Source organism: Thunnus albacares, chromosome 6, assembly GCF_914725855.1.
Source record: "Thunnus albacares chromosome 6, fThuAlb1.1, whole genome shotgun sequence".
NCBI lineage: Eukaryota > Metazoa > Chordata > Actinopteri > Scombriformes > Scombridae > Thunnus > Thunnus albacares.
The window spans coordinates 9,539,340-9,549,848 of NC_058111.1; the positions used below are offsets into that span (position 1 = coordinate 9,539,340).

At 39.5% G+C, this 10,509-nt stretch overlaps 1 protein-coding gene across 2 annotated transcripts in view; it reads right to left on the reverse strand.

The window, feature by feature from the left end:
- The window catches only part of LOC122983471 (rho guanine nucleotide exchange factor TIAM1-like), a 51,910-nt gene extending 41,448 nt beyond the window's left edge, over positions 1-10,462 (reverse strand). Inside the window, exon 1 of one of the 2 annotated variants that reach the window (XM_044353200.1) lies at positions 9,801-10,462. The gene's annotated coding sequence lies outside the window, so the exon portion shown is untranslated. Of the gene's footprint in view, positions 1-9,247; positions 9,760-9,800 lie in introns of those variants that run through there. The other variant, XM_044353202.1, reaches the window with a different exon arrangement.
- Between the last annotated feature and the right edge of the window lie 47 nt (positions 10,463-10,509).

The window sequence follows — 10,509 nt, forward strand, 5'->3', positions numbered from 1 at the left end:
GGGTAGAGATCATTAGTGGAGGATCCAGTGGTCTCCAGCAGTGAGTTGCCTCTCATGAGTCAACATCAAAGACACCGGTATAGAGAGGGAAATAATTTAGAATGCAGAGGAAAAGCTGGAATTGACTGGTTGAGGCTGAACCTACACAGCATAGGTGGGTCTCCAATATTAGTTATTAAAAGATGCTTGGAGCAAATTAAAGTGCAGTGGTCTGGACTTAACAAGCTGCTGGATAGGGTCAACAATATACTAGGCTGCTTACACAAAGCACCATGACCACAGATTGGATTATGTGAACTGCCTGAAAACATGATACACATCAATAGCCCAATAAGCACCGATTTAAGCCCGATTCATGCTTGCAGAGTCTGCGTGGCCATGAGGGTTCGCAGGTTCAGATCTTTTAAACCAAATCTGGTTAAAAAGATACCCATGTGTAACCACTGCTTCAACAGCATTTCAGTTTGGGCTGCAATTACAATTATTTTTCTTACCAAATAATCTGTTGATTATTTTTTCAATTAATTATTTAGTCAGAAAAAAGCAGTTGGAAACTATAAACGTCATTTTTCGTCATCATCACTTAAATATGACTATTTGATTAACTGTACTAATTGTTTAAGCTTTAATTTAATAAATTTCAACATGCGGTTAGGGCATTTAAATGCAGTGACAAAATTTATACTATATTTAACCATAGATGTCTAACAAACCTTCACAAAACAAATTTAGCCTGGTTATAACTTATATGTCTAGACAGCTTCTGACAAGCATATCACCAAATAAATGCTTACTGAGAGAAGTTCAAATGCACACTCAGAATAACTAATTATCGTGGTATGCCACTTCAAAACACATCCCATACTACAGCCAACCTCAAGCAAGCAAAAAAGGCTCAGAGAAGTTCTTGTTTATGATTGATGGCATGATAAAGTTAGCCTAACTCCATCCTCCCAAAAGTGACGCATAACCCCAGCAGTTTAGTGCACTTAGTATCTATTATTCATCCTAAACCACAAGGCTCTATGAGCCACGTGAGGCTGATGATCATCACCATGTGCATTTCTGACAGCTGGTCATACGTTCCTGCTCACAGCTCAGAAATAGGAGGAGGAACAGAGCTTTGATGAGGCCTTTTAATGCTCATCTGTCATGTCTTTCCAAACCCCATGACCATTGTGGAAGGCAAGTACAAGAGTGCAACTGAATACCATCCACTTGTCTGCGTATAGACACTGGCCTCACACTTAGGAATAGTAGCCCACTGTAATTGGAACAGAACATTTTCAGAAATCACTTCTCCTAGAGAATGGAATAAGCATGTTTCACTATTCATTTGGAATAAAAAGAGACCAAGGGCGAAATTCTCTACCCTTCAGCTGCCGGAGGAGGGGGAAGGCATGGTCCTCCCATCTTTAAGGGATTATTATTTAATCAGCTAAGTTGAGACCACTTGTATACTGGTGTAACCCATCTTATATAGCCAAATGGAAAACTATGGAGTTATCTTTAATAGTCACACCAATACAGTCACTGCTTGGTTGTGTCAGCAAGGAAAAGGAGATATTCCAGATGACCAGTCGATGGGTGAATTTCTCACTGAAAGTATGGGTAGAATTGGTTCAAAGTTTCCAACTCCAAAGAGGGGTTAGACTGCTCAGATGGCCTGCATATGACCCTGACTTTACGTCAGCATCACAAGATCACAGATACAGACAATGGGTCAATTCTTGCATCACTTCCATATACAAGGCTGTTAAAAAAAAATTGGGAGCTTAATAGTTTTGATAATTTATGTCAGAAATATGGGTTGGGTGGGCAGGACTTTTTTTTTTTTTTTTTTTTAGGTATTTACAGCTTTGTGATTATTTCTGTAAAAACATAAAAGGTTCTAATCCAAACAAGCCATCAATTGCTATTCATATATTTATTGATGCTTATAACTCAGGAAGCAATAATGGCCTTATAAGCAAGTTATATTGTAGCATCACTTCACTAAATAAGGACGCTACAGACTATGTGAAACAATGATGGCAAAAAGAGCTAGACATTGAAATAACTGAAGACGTGGCTGAATGGCTGAGAAACACAGTCATCCTCCACCAACTCCCGGACCTGGAGAGACCTCTGTTGGAAAAACTTGATTTGCTTTTTTATTACTCCCCAACAGAAGTCTAAACAAACTGGCACCCAGCCATGTTGCCGGAGGGAGTGTGGAGAATTCATGGTTGATCATGCTCATGTTTTCTGGTGTTATCCCTCTAGTCAGACCTTCTGGAAGGAAGTAGCGACACTCATCTCAAAAATCCTGGGTTTTAACATCAGCACAACATTCACATCCCTCTACCTTGGACATATCCCTGAAGGGCAAAGTAAAGATGATACCTACCTCCTAAAGATCTTGCTAGCAGTGAGTAAAAAAGCCATTACAAAATACTGGCTTCAGAAAAATTGTCCTATTGCAGGCCTCTTTATCAATATTGGTATAATGTATAGTATAACACCTACATCTTCTAGAACAGATGACCTACTCTATACAGCTCCAAAAAGAATTGGGAGGTTTATTTTAAATCAGGAAAATTTGCCTTGATATATTGACTGTCTCATGACCTGTCTAGTTTGCTTTTTGCTGTTCTGATAATGTAAAAAACGTTCATAAATAAAATGTTAAAAAAAAAAAAATTACTTTTCTGAGGCTACCACAACCTCAAAGGAGGCTTTGAAGCTTGAGTCAATACTCGTTGGTGCGGGCAAGTCAACTTAATTTGTGGGGAGCACTTGTTTGCTTGTTTCTAAAAGGTGCACCAAAGCACAGAGCCAGCTAGTTTTGACTTTGATGAGAATGTTTGTTTAAGCTTGTAATAAGTCGTGAGACAGCTTATGTCTTCATTTCCTTGAAAGTCTAGCTGAGAGTCAGACAAAATGCCTCTGCAGCAGATATCTGCTATATGCTTAAAAAAGTGTGAAAGTATTTTGGATTTAGTATTTACTTTCTAAGGTTAGTAGAGCACACATAAGCTTTTCATATGGAGTGCATCATAGTCCCACTGCAAGAGGGGGTTGTCCTCTGGAAAGCATCTGGGATCAAATCTTGGCAAACCATCAAGATGCTTCTCCAGATTATGCTGACTGTCAGCACATTAATTCATCACGTATGACCTCACTTTGCTAGATGCTAGAATATGTGTCAACTTTCAGACCTCTGCCATCGGCAATAAATGAGAAAAAATTGCAATGCTATTTTAAATGGATGTGAAATGTTGAAGAAGGGTTCAAATATTCATTGAATCACCTACTTAGTAGCAGCAGACAGTCAACAACGAAACAATACCACAATCTCAGAGATGTATACAATGTGGCTGATTGCGGAGAACAATGGGATTCTGCTTTTCAGCTGTCCAAAGATGCTGGAATATGGACTGATACAGCAGCACATCACTAGAACTCTCTAATGGAGACAGATGTCCTGTCAGGAGGAATAAAGGAACAACAAGCTCTTGTCTGAAACTCTACACAACAGGGACGCAAACAGAGGTAGAGGGGAAAGTATTGTTGTCCTTCATTCATCAACTTGGGTTGAAAAGGGAACAAACAAAGACGGCTTCATTTAGGAAAAAAAGCCCAACAAACGCCAGTGCTGGATGTAATGCAATCATCTAATATACATGTGAAAAACAGAACTGATAGATAATCACTTCTTGTTTATGGCTGCAACATAAGGTTGTCTTGCTCTGCTGTTCTGTGAAGAAAGAGAGCAGGTAATTCTCACAAGATGAATTTGGCAATCAGCCTGTGCAGACTGTATTCAACATGAGAGAACCAGAGAAGACCACTCACAGCTATAACATCAACACACAGTGCAGTGTGACTGCTCCTTCACAGGATTTGTGTGGGAGAGGGCCACTTTAACATTAAAGTGGTTTCAAAGTATATTTTCCAGAGTGTGATTCATGTTATAATTTGCAGACAACGTGTAAATATTTCAGGGCTACAAATAATTGGGTTTTTTTCTATTTTGATGAATTCAAGTTTTTTTTCAATCAGTTGGCTTATTGTTTATTGTTTGAAATGTCAGAACATGTATTTCATAATTCCAGTATCAAAAGATGAATTTTTTTGCTTTGTCTGACCAACCAATAATACAAACCCAAAGATTCAAAAGATATAAAAACAAAAAATGAGTAAATCAGTGGTGGGCAAATAGTGGCCCATGGGCCAAATTTGGCCAATATTTGGCCCCCTGATGAAAGCTTTATTTTGACTTTCATTGTTTACATCAAATCTTTTGCAGGTTTTTCCTCAATTCTACCTTAGATGACAAAATAAATACAAGGTTGATGTAAATCCAATGAAACTAACTAAAATAACTAACTCTGCCCCCACAACAGGAGAAGCATTAAAACTATGGTTGCATTGTGCTATTTGAACAGGTCTTGGTGCTGAAACTAAGTCTGATTAAACTACCAGAAATGAGATTTGAATATGTGAATTCTAACATTGTTTTAATTCCACAACTTAATTCCTTTAACTTTAACTTCCACAACAAATGGCCTGTTGGACCAGAACAGATTTGTTTGGTGGCAGTCCAACAGAAATGGTGTGTTGATGCAAAAAACAACAACAGAATTTTCTATCAACCATAAATGAAGCATTGTTTATTGTGTGTTGATCACAAATGGCAGCCCCCAGGGTCGAAAAATGAAGCCAATGCGAAAGTGCCAAAAACTGCAGTTCCTAGAATGTCCATTTGAGGCTCCAAAACGAGTCAATCCCCATAGACCCCCATGTTAAAATGCCCAACTTTACAGCAGAAATAAATATGTTTACAGCCTGGCATAAAAAACGGTTTTGGTCTCTGTAGCTAATTTCCCGATTCATGACAACTGTACAGGGGTTGAATCTTTATATAACTCAACAGTTTAAATTTTATTAAGGCTTAATGTTATGCATAATTAAGGGTGTGGCCGCTTTGAGTGATACATGGGTGACATCACAGGCAAGTCGCCACCATGGTGATAATGTTGGTTAGGTAACGTAACCATGGCGTAACCCCAGAGAGACTAGGAGTAGCCGTCGCTGTTGCTATATGAGCGTGTTTTCAGTTCATGAAAGTTAATTTTAACATTTTGGTTGTCTAAAAAGTCTTGTTCGGCATTTGGGTGTAGCCTACTAAAACACACTCCAAGGAGTCGGATGTTCAGTTTTTTCCAGTAATTACTTTTTGTTTTAATGGTTTTAAACCTGTTTTTTGCATGTGAAAATTAGCATTAGCATTATCAGTATCACACATAGACTGTATATAAAGATGGACGTCGCGTCTCCACTTCCTACCGTTAAGGAAAAAGTGAAGCCAAAATATCTCCTTTGCGGGAGCTGAAATCTTGTTTGTGTGATGTCATTCGAAGCCAGAGTCTAGGCAGTAGAGTCGGGCGGCCAGATGACGGCCCGCAGAACATGCCCCCTCAGCCATTCCGCCGCCTGACAGATGTTTGAGAGCAGCTTTCACAGCTGTTAATCATGGCGTCCGACCCCCTTTCTATATTGTTAAATAACTAATTAAAAACAATCTTATCAGAAAAATGAACACTTGGACAAACACCAACATGATAAGAACGACCTGAAATGACAGAAACCATCTTTGGGAAAATTTTGTTTGATCTTTTAGTTTGACCTATACTGCAGCCAGCCACCAGGGGGCGATTGAGATGTTTTGGCTTCACTTTTGGGGAGCTGTCATGACGTCCATCTTTATATACAGTCTATGGTATCAAGCTAGCAGCTAGCTTTGGGGTCAGCTCCACCCTCTCATCCAAATATGGTCACTTCTGGCTACAAAAATCCAAGATGGTCCATAGAGCAAGCGCACTAGCGACTTTCACTGGCTGTGCCGGCTACTTCCAGTTTAGCCTTCCGGCTAACTTGAACGGGGATAAAACAATTAAATCGTGCAACTCTTCTAGACTGTCGAAATTTGATCAGACCGAATGGATCAAATTCTGATAGTGAGACGAGTCATTTTGCGGGGGTTGTAATACTAAAAAAAATTATCCGCTGATTTACAGACGTCTCTTTCACAATGTAAGTCTATGGGAAAAAGTCTTTTTGGGCCCAATAGCATCATGTGAAGTTGTAATTACGCAGTTTGGCCACTATGTCAAATTGGCTTCAGAGCCCAGCACTGTTCTTGGGGGCTTGGAGAGTCCAAGAAACCAATGGGTGACGTCACAGTTGCTACATCCATTATTTTTTATAGTCTATGGTTAATAACCAATAAAGTATGTCTCTTTCCCTCAGATACAATCCTAAAGAGTGTTTATAAATCAATTGTATTCATAAATAAATCAAAAGAAATGAATAAAACATATAGGCTTGCCTTTCCACTGCGTCGGTTAACACCTCACCCGTTGAAGAATCCTGAAAAAACTGGCCCCTGGTTGAAACTAATTGCAGACCCTTGGAGTAAATCCTCCCATTTTAAAAGCTGAAAACAGCAAATCTTTGGTATCTTTCTTTCATCAGCTATCAAAATTGTTGTTAATCAATTTCCTGCCAATCCATTGAGGTATTAATCAACTAATCATTTCATCCCTAAAATATTTCCGGGTAAATATTTCTATAATTAAATAAAAACAAAGCCTGGAATTTCCTTTCACTGAACATAGCTTGTATTCAGGTTTAGCAAATATGAAATATTAAGAGAGGCCTACAAGAACCATTCGAGCTCTGAGTTTATTCAAATATTTACATAACTTTGCCAACAATGTGCATCTTGTGAACTGGAATGGAGTATAGATTTAGTCATTTCGTTATTAAAACCTGACAGGTAGAATAACAGCTAATAAGATGGTATTTTATGACCTCATCTGTGAGTCTGTATGCATGGCACTGAGGCCTCAGCTCAGCTTAGTATTCTCATTGTAATACCTACAATCAGCCACTTAGTGGAAAGGCACAATTTCCACAGTACATCTCCTCTTGTTCTTTGCTGATTTTTTTTTATTTAATAAATTGCTAAACTAAGTGAGCCAACACTGGGATGCAAGTGATTTAACACAAATCTAACAGTTACTGAAGTCAAATATCATTAAAAAAAACAAAACACCACTCACATTCATTGTGGTACTCAGAATAAAAACATACATTTTACAAAATTTAAAATGACTGTAACTAATACAGTATTTAGTGAGTTTATATTGGAGTGAATGGTCTGTGTTAGTGTTATCACACTAGGCTCAGTATGTTAAAATGCTAGACTGTCTTCAGTATTTACTTTGCCCCACTTTGCAAATGAATGAAGAGTTATGTGCAAGTGGGATGGAAATGAATAATTCAAAAAGAGCACTTATGAGGGTTAAATTATGCGCATTTGAAGAAATCATCTGTGTTTGGTACTACATTTCTGTACACGCATGAAGAACAAAGTCATGAATTGTACAAAAAGCCAACAAATTAACATACGAATGTGTAGACATTCTTTCATGTGTGGCTACGACAGTTGCTACACTGCCTCGAGTTGGTCTAACACTCAAGATCTTTGAGATGAGGAGTTAAAGAGTGTGGACATGGGCCAGAGGGGAACATAACTAGTTACAACTCGACCACACAGACAAGACAGACAGACAGAGGGTGAGCTGTCTTGTGCAGGCATGTCACACAGGTGGGCTCAGGTTACCACCCTGAGGACACTTCACTGAAAACTGAAGCCATTCTGCTGGATGTTCCACAGCATGGTTGTTTTCTTCCCATGGGTTCACCTCCACAGACAAGACAAAGCAGTCACGCTGCTGGTTGCTGTTGTGCATAGCCTCTAAAAGTCACCGCAGAGAACACTATTCACAATGCCTCCGCCCAGATCAACCCATGCCTTGTGTGACCTTTAGGTAATTCTCCGAAACAAACACTACAATATAACAAACCAAATCCACGCAAAGAATTAACTTTTTTTTTTTTTTAAATATGTTAATATCAAGCACATTTTGCATTACTGTAACTGTGGAAATTAAATACTTTCCTTCCTTATTTACTATCTTCACCCTAAGACTCTACATAATAACTTCAGCAATGTCGTTTTACAACTGTGCTGTTCATGTGGCATTAACTAACACTGAAAAACCTGCATCATAGGTAATGGCAGCCAGCACTTTAGTATTTGAGTCCATTCTCCACTTTTCTGACATCTTTCACTTGTCTTGGTCTCTTTCCTGCTGTGGCTTTGACTTGTTTAATTGGATGTTTTTTTACCCTAACAAGTAGAGTTGATTCACTTTTCTAAATCAACATAACATAACAGCATAAAACACTGCAATTTTGTTTGAGGGTCCTCAAATGTCTGTGCATTTATTAGCTGAATGCTGAAGGATGTTCTGCAAAATATATACACTGTATATATGTTTGTATCTCTGTTCTTGAAAATGATTTTTGTCTTTGTCTTGATGACTAGTAGTTCTAGTAAATCGTAGGAACTTTCATGAGGATGACTGTGGGAAGCAATGTATTAAGCCCAATTATGAGGAAACTATAATTGTTTGCAACACACTGAGCACATAGATGGTCGATGAAGTGGATTATGCTCCAGGAGTGGTTTAAGAGATTCCACGGGGTGTTCTAACAGTTTTCATTGTGTGGAGTCACACTACAAACTGCTGACTAAGAAAAAAAACACCATACCCTCTCAGCAATGAGATTTTTTGCAGAAATCTGCATTTCTCACCTAGCAGCACAAATTGCAGAAAACACAATGGCAGCAAATATAAGTCTGTTAGCCTTACACATCGTATAAAAACTAACTGTTCCAGCACCCTCAGGATCAGTTTTAATGTACTGAATTAAAACATTCGTGTTACTTGTTACATTATAGGCCTACCAATCAAAAAAATCTGATGCAGAATTGGTTAACCTGCTGGGAACCTTCAGCACTAACCACTCTTTCTTACCAGCTCATAGTCACCTGTGCACCTACCAGTTTAGTATGATTATCACACAGCCACAGTGTGATGGGAGCACAACACTTGAGGTTTAGCAGTAGACTAGTGTGACAGTGACGCTGCAACAAACTTGACACCATAAGGTCATTGGAGTGATGCAGCTGCACGGAAACGCATCGCCTTTCAGTTGAGTCACCTGCATATGATCTGTTTACTAAACCAAGATGTAAATACAGCCACGACGGTGGTAAATGATCTGTATTACAGAGATGACACATGCACGGAGTCCGATTACATGACTCATGCTTCATGCAACAATTTACCTCACTGAGGCCATGTATACGCGGCTTCTCCTTTTCCAAACTGCAGAAATGCCCACAGAGACGTTCAAACACCTCCTGGGATTTACAGTGGGCAGGTTACCCTGCATGTTAATCCACATATGTTGTTGAGCCAACATCCTGCTGCTGAAGGAAAGCTAATTTTTGTCCGTGGAGATGCTGTGCAGCATACGCATTCATGCACTGGGATGGAAATGTCAGGACATACACGTTAACCCTGCTGTATGTCAACCACCGTCATTCCGGCTACATGACTGTTTTTACCCCCCAAATCACTGACGTCTGACTGAATGAATCGACACAAGATGCCCGTGACTCCGTGTTCAGTAACACAGCTTGTTGTCGGCCTTGTCAACTTGGACCGCACCGATTGCCTCAGTGCGGCAGCGTCTGTCACCTCTGATAAACTTGTATGATTGAGTGACGCGGTCATGCGTGCAGACGGCGCTAGGACCACGCGGAAGCATGATCGGACATCGAGCCTATTTCTCCTTCTCATGATAAGGACGGCATGCTTCCCGGTCTCCTTACATACCTGTCACTGCCGACGTTGGGATCTGGCTGCTTCCGTCTTGACATTGAAACCTTCATGTTTCACTCGCCGGTGTTGCCCATCTGTGTCTCTGAATCCCGCCGCCTCTCCAAGGTCTGCCTGTCCACGGACCATGCGTGTTGTTTCCACACCGTTGAGAGGGGCGGAGCCCACGGTCCTTGGAGACGGCGTGCAAGTGGATCATGAGAATGCCACTTATTTATACCCATAGCCAATCAGCTGCGGTTCACCTCGGATCTGAAGTGTGTTTAGTTTTTATAATTATAAGAGCAAACACAGAGAATCTTTTTTTTTTTTTTTTTTTTTTTTAATCCTTACGCATTATTTAAATGTTCTTTGGTGCAGTCTCTCTATGCATCCCATCTCCTGCACACACAAATGCCTTTTCATCAATGTGAGCAAATAAATATGACAACAAATGTGATAGAGACTGCAATCCTATTTTAAAAGTCAAAAAAAGATAATGGCTATAACAACTTGTCATTATCAATATCCTATTAGGAAAACCTGGGAAATCATGGGCATGTTCACTGTGAAACAGGTAGATGAAATACAAAGAATTTCTGTATAACTATGTTCCACAGAAAGTGCAGATAATCTGCGATGTTATAAATCTGATAATACCACTCATGCAGGATCCTAATCTATTTATTAACCCACCTCAGTTTTCTGAGAAAGAACTTAAAACGTC